Consider the following 11,548-nt stretch of genomic DNA (forward strand, 5'->3'; position numbering starts at 1 on the left):
GTCACAAGTGGCTGTAAGTTTCTAGGTTCAGTTGAATTAATACAGTTATATAACATTGAACTCAGTATAAGCCCTGTAAGACATAAAACTGAATGAATTTTTAACCTTTAAAAAAGATCTCCATTTCATTTTAGAATATATTGTTCCTTGCAGAAAGACTTGTTTTTGCTACCACTGAGATGTTGGTCCTTGCATCTCTAATCTGTATGTATCTAATTATTACTAGTCATAATCGGTTGCACTTGGATCCTTGGCGCCTGTTTATGTCTATAAAGTCATCGGGTAGATTTCAATGGCAGTGTTTATCACCTCTACTAATTAACATGACGTAAATTTCCATGCTTCCTCCTCTCTCTAGCAGTTTCTAGGCAGAGCAAGGAAAACCCATTCTTAAGGTTGACCTGGCTGATGATGTATCCCTGAGAATATTGAGATTTTAAACAGAAGCCCTATGATATCAGATTAATGAAGATTCAAAAATTTAGGTGTCTTTCTCCCGTGGGTCAAGGGCAGCAGCAGGCATGACACAAACCAAATTAAAGCTCAACCCAACCCCAGAGTGCAGAATTCCAGCACATTACCCCTCAGGGCTCGCCTCTACAGGTTAAGAACACCCATCTCCTCCAGGCATCACGAGCATGTCTCTAGGAGGCCTGGGAATTGCAGATGAGATCCCTGAAAAGTAGGTACATGGCTTGAATGTCCCAGGTAAGCCAAAATGCTAAAGTCTGTTTTCCTTTGTTTTATTTTGAGTATTGTTTTAGATGCAAAAGTGGAGAACAGTAACTGTAACAGCAATAGTACAATTATTTATTTTTCAAAAACATGGGGGGGGCACAATATATTATTTGACAAAGGCTACAGAAGTGAATGAAATTATGAAAACCAGGAAATTGTACAGAATTCAAAGAGATGCACAGTCCCATCTGATCTGTACAATCCAGATGAGTTAATAAAGCATAACAAATAATAAAATCTGAGAAGGTAGAGAAGGAAGAGAGAAAAGGAAAATAAGAAAAAATACTTTTTAAGAAAGGATTTTTTGCACACTAGCCTAATATTGCATGACATAAGATGGGACAGAGTGATTGCACTGAGGCTCAGAGTTCTTAGTCCACCCAGCTGTGCCTCTGAGGCTAGGCAAACTACAGCCGTAAACGGGCTCAGCATCTGTGAAGGGAAGCTGGATCCTCACCCCATTCCTTATGCAAAACAGTTCCTAATGAATTGAATGATGTCGAGGGGTGTTCAACCAATGGCATGTAAGTCCATTGATGCTACTGAGGAGTGTTAAAGAGAAACAACTAACTGAGATCACAGGTCAGACTGGTCTATTGACTATCTTGGCTTTGAACAAAAAATTAAAAGAAAAAAAAAATCCATGAGGAAAAAAACCTGTCCTGAATTCAACGAAGGACTAATAACTTAAATAGCGCTCAAATACACAGAAGTTCTTATCATTCAAAAATGCAGAAACACTAACATAAAAATCAGCCCAGGTCAAGAGGAGACCATCCACAGAAGACAAAATTGCTAATAAGTCCATTAAAAGCAATGTCTAGTTTCGCTAATACTGAAGGGGAGACACAGAGAAATTCTCTTAACAACTTAGCTTTAGAATACGTGACTCATTCTTAGAGAAGGCACAGGGTGCTCACAGCCTTTCAAGAGGGCAATCTGGCAATTCATCTTTTTGCCTCTGGATAATCTTAGCCTTGAGTGAGCACTTCTGGGCAAGTCAAGGAATTACTCTCCAGTGTGGATGTTCACTATGGCTCCCTTCATGCTAGGAAAAAACTATAATAACCAGCATTGCCAACAACTGGGGATCAGTTAAATAAAACAGCCCATTCATTAGGACATGGGCAGCTGTTAACCATGATGCTGCAAGCAGCGCTACTAGTCACATAGAAATACTAAGTGGGAAACAGGCAGCTTTAACCAGTTATGTGCTCTTTTTTGGGGTCTGCTGATCTTTTTTAAAGAATTTTATTTTTTTAATAAATATTTTATTCTCATATTTTTTATGTGTATGACTGGTATGCTTGCATGTATGTACATGCACCCATGTCATGCGGTGCCTGCAGAGGTCAGAAGAGGGCATTGGATTACCTGGAACTGGAGTTATGGACGGTTGTTAGCAGCCATGTGGGTGCTGGGACTTGAACCCAGGTCCTCTGCAAGAGCAGCCAATGCTCTTAACCGCTGAGCCATCTCTCTCCAGTCCCTTTTAAAAGAATTTTATGGGAAAATATGCTTGTAGGATCAGAAATGATGTATTTGAAATAATCATCTCAAAATGCCTTCTACTCAATAAAGAAGATGAACATTCTAGGTGACATATCTGGTTCCTGCCTATCCACTGACAAATCACTGGAGCATCACAGTCACTTGAGCCTCAGTTTCCTCAACTGTGGAAAAGGAGTCACAGCCTCCACCCCGAGGCGTACCGAGGAGGCTGACAGCAGCAGTCTCTGAAGACTCGCTCCAGACTCAGAAGCTACGACGAGGCTGCAGTGACCATCTGAAATTCCTGTTGTCACTTTTGCCATGTGGAAACCGGCTCCCTGCACCACTGACAGGTGTGTCCTCTCAGCCAGGCACAGGAACTCCCACCAGGTCTCTGTCCTATGACGCTGGCCTGGAGTCTCTCAGGATGGTACTCACCTGACTCCAGGCTGGACCACACGGGGTTGCACTGACTACTTTCCATGTGAGGCCATCGTTTGGTGGCTGGTCTTCCCTTGTTCTCTCTTGGGCCCTGTGTAGCCCTCTCTTTGCCCACAATCTTCTGTGCCCTGGTAGGTCCACTCTGCAGACCCACCAACACATCAGTGCTGCCCTTCTCAACCCTGACAGGCTTTAGGGTTAGAAACTCAAAGGACACATTCCACTGGAGTATTAGACGATGCTGCCTTTGGGGGCAGGCAGTTCTTTGTGTCCTGGCATTTCCTGTTCATTTCCAAATGCTATTCCTAGAATAACAATATTCCTTCATACCTAATGCAAATAGAAACTTATTCTCTCCTAAAGTCTGGCATCCGAAATGGACCCAGACGTGGTCAAATAACTCCTTTGAGCAAGAAGAGGTATGGAATCACCCTGGCTGATAATCACTGCACACGGTACAAAAGGCATTGTTGTCTTAATCCCGACAGGCTGGCCTATAGACAGCATGTCCTCAGTCAAATAAATGACTGTCCCACACATTCTCCTTTGGCCCGAATTCCCCACAGAACTCAGCCAGAATCTCCTGAGATTGAACTGGAAAGGGCAGAGACAGCATCCCTCCTGCCCTCCCTCCCTCCCTCCCTTCCCTGCCTCCTCTCAGCCTGAGGAAAGGAAGGGGATCGCCCACACCCAGAGCCTACATGCATCTCCTCAGAGTACATGTTCTGGAAACGCGACACTAGTGAGCATGAAGATCTTTTGTGACATCACTTATCTCCAGTGCGTGTCACCTTTTCAGCACCACAAAACTGGAATACTTGAAATAGATGTCACTACATCTGTCATGAAATGACATGGACAATTAGTATTACAAACTCACCATGGAGAAACGCTTCCAGCTCTCAAGGTATAAACTGCTGAACATCACAATTCCGCCTGGTAACAACAGGCCGACCTCATCAGGGCTATAAATACGATGCGGCAACAGACTGATTAGATGGCAGAAAAGAGCCACTCACTGGGTGTATCTCTCCAAGGCTGACACTTGGTCTGTGCCTAAACTTCACAGGTATGCCAACGACTTGGCTGACAAAAACATTTTTTTCAAGCTTTCTTTAGGAAAAAGTTGACCACTGCTATGTTCTTTCTTTTTCCCTCCTCAAACTTTCTTTCCTTCCTTCTTTTCTTCCCCCTCCCCCGCCATCTCTCTAGCTGTCTCTATCTCTCTCATTACATGGTATCATGGCCAAACTTCTTCCTAATGAGCTACAGCTGGGCCCACAGCCCTAAATCAACACATGCCGGTAATGAACTGCAAAACACTGGCCTCCCCCAAACATCCCAGGAGACAATTTCCCTGCTTGGCCTCCTGGGGCCCTTCTGGCTTCTTTTCCTGTGGCCATCTCAGCCATCAAGGAGAAAAAAAAGACCAACCATCCAAGTCACACAACGACTGTTGGTGAATTGGGAGTGTTTTCCATACACTCCTGCAAAGGGATGACACGTGAAGTGAATTCCACAGGATGTTTGGGGTCCTCAAGGGCCTTGACGTCTCATTTCTTGGCAAAAGTTTCAAGTTCCACTCCTGCAGCATCATTCTTTACAGCACTGGCTTGGAAGACAGAGCATTAAGGAAAGAGATTATGTATTAAGGAGACTAAGTCAGCAGCGATAAATTACCCAAACTGAATAAACAGTCTGCTTTGGAAATAAGGTTCTGGAGGAAGGTGAGACCTATCTCTATAAGTGTATGAAATCAGAGAGAAATGTGTCAAAAACAAATTACAAACCTTCCCAAGGCGGGGTTGTACATGAACACAGGTAATAATCACATCTCAGTCAAACGTGAAGTGTGCTTTCTGTCTTGCATTTCATCAGAGCAAGCTCCGGAGTCACCGGAGTCATTGATTAGCAACCTCAGGTCCCACGGACCCAAACAGGAGAGGAACGGGGAGCCTGGTCCTGCCCCTGCGTGGTGAGCTGCCTCCTCTGCCACTTCCTTCCTTCCTTCGTCTGGCTCAAAATAGCTTCCAAATGAAAGCAAGATTTCCCCAAGGCAAAAACCTCCCAGTTTCTGTCCGCAATTCACCACTGGTGGAAGTGGGAGACCACTTTCTTCAATGTGTACTTAACCAAAGCACTTTACGAAGTCCATCACAACTACTACGAAGAAAGCTACAGAAAGTTCCGGGCCTCTTTATATTACACCATTTTCTCTTTTTCTTTTTGTCTCAATAATGGAATCTTTGTGTTTGATGAAAGCTATACCACTCCATACAAAGAACAGTTTACTCCAATACAAACAGAAATTACAGAAAATATAAAAATCTCACTAAACCCTTTAATCTCCACTTTCCAAGCAAGTGAATTAATAAGGAAGAAAGACATTCAAGATTTATTTCCTTTAAGCTCCAACAGTAAAGAGTGTTTCAAAGTCATTCTCAAATCTCTGGAGATTTTAAAAATCCAGTTGAACCAAGCTTAACTCAGCAGTGTGATATATAATGAAACTCATTCCAGGACTCACCTACTTAAAGATCTGCTGTACATTTTGATAAGAGAAAAAGAAATTAAAGAATCTAAACACACATGGATGGAATGGTTCCCCCCCAAATTTCAATAAAGGCTTCTAGTTTCAAGTAATAAATTCAAGCTTCTCAGTGGCTGTTATTAATCCTGATTTTAGAATGAGCCCAGAAGAAATTATGAGGAAGGAAGGAAGGAAGGAAGGAAGGAAGGAAGGAAGGAAGGAGGGAAGGGAAGGGAAGGGAAGGAAGAGGGAAAGGAAGGAGGGAGAGAGGGAAGGAACTGTGAGCACATTTCCCCATGAAAACAGAGCCCCACTTTGCGTGGGTGTGGTATGTCTTCACATTCTCTTCTAGAAATGCTGTTCCAGCCCTTCTATTGGCCTTAGTCCTCACCATCAGGCCACCTGTAAATTGCATTTTAATATTATAGATAATATAAATGAGTTTCTTATCCTTAAACATCTTTTAGATCAGAAAACATTAGCATATTTAAAATTAATGCTTTCAATTTTCCATAGGCAAATCGAAGGTGAAAACACCTAAGTAAAGACTGCTGCGTGTAAAAAGGTGGTAAAAATAAAATAAAAAACTGATCTCCAAGTTCCAATTTGGAAAAACCACTGGCAAACTGCACATAAACCAAAGAAACACCCAGAGGTACTGAAAGACACTCCATTAACCATCACTCCTGTGACACACTGTGACCAAAACATGCAACTCTCACATATTGTTGATCACTTTCCTCATTATTCAAATGGAGCAAAGATGGTTTGCTCTGAAAATGCGATTTTCGGGGAGCAGGAGATATGGCTCAGTCATTAAGAGCACTAGCTGCTCTTGCAGAGGACCTGGGTTCAGTTCCCAACACCCACATATGGCTAATAACAGTCCATAACTCTAGTTCCAGGGAGTCCGATGCCCTCTTGTGGCCTATGCAGGCATGCACGCACGTGGTGCACTTATATACATGCAGGCAAAACACTCATACAAATAAAACATAAAAATAGTAAAACAATAAATAAAACAATAAAATAAATAAAACAATAAAACAATAAATAGATCGATAGATGATAGATGATAGACAGACAGACAGACAGGTAGATGATAGATCGATGATAGATAGATAGATAGATAGATAGATGATAGATAGATAGATAGATAGATAGATAGATAGATAGATAGATAGATAAGATAGATAGATAGATAGACAGAAAATGTGGTTTGGGGGTAAGGTGAAAATTCTGGCAATGCACATAATCAGAACAATACAAGGCAATGTTTTAGTTTTTGCTGAGATAGAAGTCTCTATGGTATACTGACTTTTAAATTATGTAATGTAGGAGACCAGCCTTCTTCCCTGACAAATATCCCAGTCACTACTCATCAAAGAAGATCTATTACAGAGTATCATAACTGGTCACACACAGACATTGTCTGTGAGCTGCCCCAGCCTAAGTGACGTATCTACAATGCAACATCCACACCTAAGGCTCCCGGAACACAGATAGAACAAGCGGTAAAGAGGACACGAATGCATCTCTCAAGGCTCATTAGTGAAGCCCCACATGCAACAGAGGGCCAGGAGCACAAAAGGTCACAAATACCCAAACTGTGGAGACTAAGAGTCTTCTGAATTCCACTCAGGGGAGCTATGGGAGGGTGTCAGTGGGAAGGAGGTATAAAGATGCCTAAGATTGATTGAGATGTTCTATATGAAATATACAACAATTCAATAAAAAATAAGAAATGATGTAATGTTCACCGATATCAACTAGTGTTGAAAAAGCAGCGCCTCCAGTCAAGAAAATAGCAGGCAAACCCTAACCCACTCTCCACACTGTTGGGTGGCGTACCATTACCTGTAAAAAGAGGAAAGAGAAAGAAGAAGGGGAGGCCCGGACAGTCTAGGTAAGTTCCCTTGGTCCTTGTCACCTTGTCACCGTTACCCTCCAGGTACCAGAGGTTTCTTTGCCTGGTTGCCAAATAAACTCTTCCCAAACAAAGTGAGAGAGAACACAAAAGAAAATTGTTCGTTTGCAAAACAGACTCACCGAGTTAAAAAATTAAGCTGTACAGATCAGAGATGTAATCATAGGAGACAAGCTCGGAGAGTTTTTCAATCACTGCGGGGCTGCGTCAATTTAAAGTCATGTTACATTAAAGAGAAAACTGGCTGGGAGAGCCTCCCCATGTCACATCAGATTAGATTTGTTGTTATCAGGCTGTGCATTTTGCCGGCTTTACTTTACATTTTAAAGATATTGCTTAATGCTCATAAATAAAAACAACAACTTATAACCTACAACGTATTCCCCTTGCCCAGATATGCACAGACAACACAAATTAACACGAAGAGAGAATTCAGTGCTGTCCAATCAGATTCATGTAAGCATCTTAACTAACTTCCTTGGAGTACTCTAACACAAGGCAACTTTAAATTCAGTGATTTTTTTTTTTCAAACTCCACTTAATTTAAGAGTTACACAAAAATCAATTTGTGGTCTATCTGCCTTCACCTACTCTACCATGGAGGAGGGAATTGGAAAATTCCATTCAGTATGTTTCAATGTCTTGTCAATTGTGACTTTCCTCATCTCACTGAGATCTTGTTAAACGGCACATGAGTTCAGCCCTGGACTCTGAGGACTTCTAAACATCAACTTGCATAAAAGTGACACTTCACCAATTTAAGTGATAAGTTTTCAAATTGTGAAGCATCTAATTGCACCAATAAATTCACCTGGCTTTCCTGTATGGCCAGACATCTGTATCCTTAACAAACAAAAGTGGCAGTTTAAAAACAATTAGACTCGAAAATGCTAATGAATAAAAATCACTGTCTCTACAGACTGCATGTAACTGTGGGTGTACATCCATGATGTATGTCTACACCATATGGGACATACAGACATGCAGAGGCGAGAGACACCCTGCGCTGGGAAGGGCTATCACTTCCATACAGTGCCCTCTTCCTCTTGTGCTTTCTGGAATGGAAACCATGCTAAGCCTCACGAAGCTAGAGAAAACATTCAAGACTCAATGTGAATGTCATCCATTTAGTGAGGTCATCAAGTCATCATGACTTTCTCCCCCTCCTCATATACCTCAGGCTCCCCACACACCTCAGCCCTCTATAGAAGCACCACCTTCACATTTAAATAACTTGACAAGGATATTAAGGCATGGATAGGGAGAAAGAGAAATGGGTAATGTTGAAAACTTGAGCGGTTAGAGTGAGGTGGGCCCCTTTGCCTTTGCTTCCCCTGGGAGACGGGGCTATGGTCAAAACATAAAATTTCAAGGAGGAAACTGGCTGTGAGTTAGCATGCATCCTGGAAGATGGTTAGGGTCACTCCATTCCCAGCTTCTCTGCTCACTTCAGAACCTGCCAGGTACAGTAGTCCACGCCTCCAGAATGACTTCTTGTCTCTCTATACATGAAGCACCCCAACGTGGTTGCTGAGTAAGTGAATCTTGTATTTAAGGTGTCAAGCATGTGCGAAACATCTTTCCAGGCACCTGGCATGTAACACCTTTCGATAAGAGATTTCTCTTCTGGGTCCTGGTTAAGCTCAAAGCCAGAAGCCTAGACCCCCACAAATACCCTAAGGGAGAGGAAAAAATATAAGTCACATTTTACAGATGAGAAAACAAAAGTCCAGAGAGGGTCAGTGCTCGGCCAGAGGTCACACAGGTAGGCTCTGAGTGAGGATGGCTAGTCCTGGTCCTTACCTTGACAGTACTCAAATACCCTAGCATGATAAACAGCAGTGATTTTGAGGAGCATGGGTCCTGAGACCTGAGGGCTCAGGTAGTCTCCCTGTAACATGGGTCCCAACACAGCAGCAGGGCCAATGTGGTAGGCAAGGTGGCCTTACTCTGGTGGCTGAGAAGGGCAGGTGCCAAATGAAACACAGGGTGCACCTCATGTCTGTGCTTAGAAGAGTCAAGACACTCGTGCTGGGAGACACCGGGCACAGTGTGACATGCTCACACCCCGGACAGGTCTGGAGACAACCTCCTGAAACTGCCCTGGGGGCCCCAGAGGCCCTAAGGTCTCCAGGGCTTGTCACTCAGGCACCGAATATACTTAGTCTAATTGGATATTATTCTTTCTTTATGAAGCCAAGCAGGTTGTTACCTAGTTCCAGAATGAGACATTTGCAGCTTCGTTTTGCAATTACATCTCCCAGGTATTTGTCATGGCACAAAAGTGAAATTTCTATGTCTCTGGTCCCCAATGTCAGCTTTTCCTTCTGTTTAAAATATAAGTCCTATGCCAGGGCTTTTTCATCTGCAAGCTATTTTTCCGCCCTCCCCCCCCTAAAAAAAAAAAAGTCTTCAATATCTGACCAATTATCTTCTCAGCCACATTAAAAACAGATGCCACCTCCACTGACATGTGACAGATATCACATCTGCCCACAACTGCCCCAGTTCTCGGATTCATTAGGGCACATAGTAGGATTGTACTTCCCTTTGCTTCCAAAGTCAGACATGTCCATGGACTTTCCGTAGTCAATGAGCTACGTAGTAGAGAAGGCAAAATTTCTGAGTGGAAACTTCACAAAACAGATAGTGATCTGCCTTGTTCCCTTTCTAGTGCCGCAGTCCTAACAGAGGCTGTATTAGAGATGGTCCCAGAGTCAGACTGGATTCCTGACAGACTTAAAAAGCAAGAGACACCCCCTCCCTGCCTCTGCTCCAATATCCTGAGTCAGAAATAAGCCCACTATAAGAAGCCACCAAGATCTGGGTCTCTTTGTTACCACAGCAAAATCAGTTACATCCTCACTGATAAAAGGCAAGTTCAAGACCCACTGTTACATTCCATTTCTTTGTCACTAGGTTGGTTTTTATTCTGCCTCCTAATACTATGAAAGTGCTGGTGAGTTATATATTCTAAATCATATGTGCTTTGGAGGCACATATATTAGACACCCACTGTTGTATATTTACACTAGAATCACAGACCAAGAGAATGTTTCTCAAAACCTCATCTTGAAAGGGCTTGAATAGGTGGGCTCATCCTCACATCCCGGCTACAAAATGCAAATCTAGACACGGTCGACCTGTTAGTCCTCATGGGGCTTTCGAGGATCCAGGATGAGCTATGCCTGTCATCAGAGAACAGCCCAGCACTTCACTTCCCCTGGTAAGTCACCTCCATTCTTGGGCCAGAGCCCTTCTAGAGCACCCTGGTCACCAGGCCCTCTGAGTCCACACTCTTCCCTGCCAGCCTGGACCACGGTGCTCTGCCTCAGGCAAGGGCTCCATCTGCTCCTTCTCCAGGAGTGGGCTTGCCTTCTGTGACGGCTTCCAACCACGAAGGGAGCACACAGCTGAGAGCCCACAGTCACACCAGAGGCTGGCCTCCAGAAGGCTGGGACAGGACAGGGCAGATCTCAGCTGGGTCACTACTTCACCCTCTTCAGCCTTTCCAGAACGGATCAGTAAATAAATGAATAATAACAAATGCAAATAATTACCATGATTATGTGCTAGGTACATAAAACATATTATCAGTAATATCTACCACAGACAAAGATTACAGAGGTCACACGGCAACACATGACAGAGTCTGGGATTGAACTACGCACACTCTTCTGATGATCTATAATTGTCCCACTTTTCACTCGACCAAACAACCTCTCCTTGTGCCTTTTCCTAGTGTTTTCTCCTTTCCAGGAAGTGAACTGAATTCCCCACAGAACTGTATTGCATCTGGCTTATTCCCGATATCCATCAGTTGTCTGTCCATCCTAAACTCTCCCTTCCAGGACTTACTTCCACTGTTTTGCTAACAGAACCAGCGCTCTGACTCTGGGCACAACCTAGCTACCTATTCTAAACTCCCAAAGCGCCACCGTGCTGTCTCTCGATGCCTCTGAACACAGGTCTTAAGGATACGGTTGCAGGAACAGCATCTGTCCACAGCTCAAAGAGTTTTCTAGACACTAGGTGACTTAATTAGCAGTTCACAGGTATGACCACCTATCTGCCTGGCCTCTTCCGCACCCAGACTCAAATGTCACCTCCCCAACAAAGCCCTACCCCACAAACAGACAGGAACAGTGCTTAGAACACAGGAGGCCCACAGGACATACATAATGAACAAACCAATAAAAGAATGAGAAGGATGGATGGATGGATGGATGGATGGATGAATGGATGGATGGATGGATGGAAAAACGGACAGATGGACAGATGGGTGGATGGATGGATGGATGGATGGATGGATGGATGGATGGGTGGACGGATGGACGGGCGGATGGATGGATGGACGGACAGACGGGTGGATGGGTGGGTGGATGGACAGACGGACGGACGGGTGGGGGGAGGGACGGACA

The 11,548-nt window shown here is 43.7% G+C and overlaps 1 protein-coding gene across 5 annotated transcripts in view; it reads right to left on the bottom strand.

Moving 5' to 3' along the window:
• Nucleotides 1–11,548, bottom strand: part of Wwox (WW domain containing oxidoreductase) — a 1,076,697-nt gene that overhangs the window by 961,793 nt on the left and 103,356 nt on the right. The gene's annotated exons all lie outside the window — the stretch shown is intronic.

The sequence above is a fragment of the Nannospalax galili genome, unplaced genomic scaffold (genome assembly GCF_000622305.1).
Source record: "Nannospalax galili isolate Female #2095 unplaced genomic scaffold, S.galili_v1.0 scaffold770, whole genome shotgun sequence".
Taxonomy (NCBI): Eukaryota; Metazoa; Chordata; class Mammalia; order Rodentia; family Spalacidae; genus Nannospalax; species Nannospalax galili.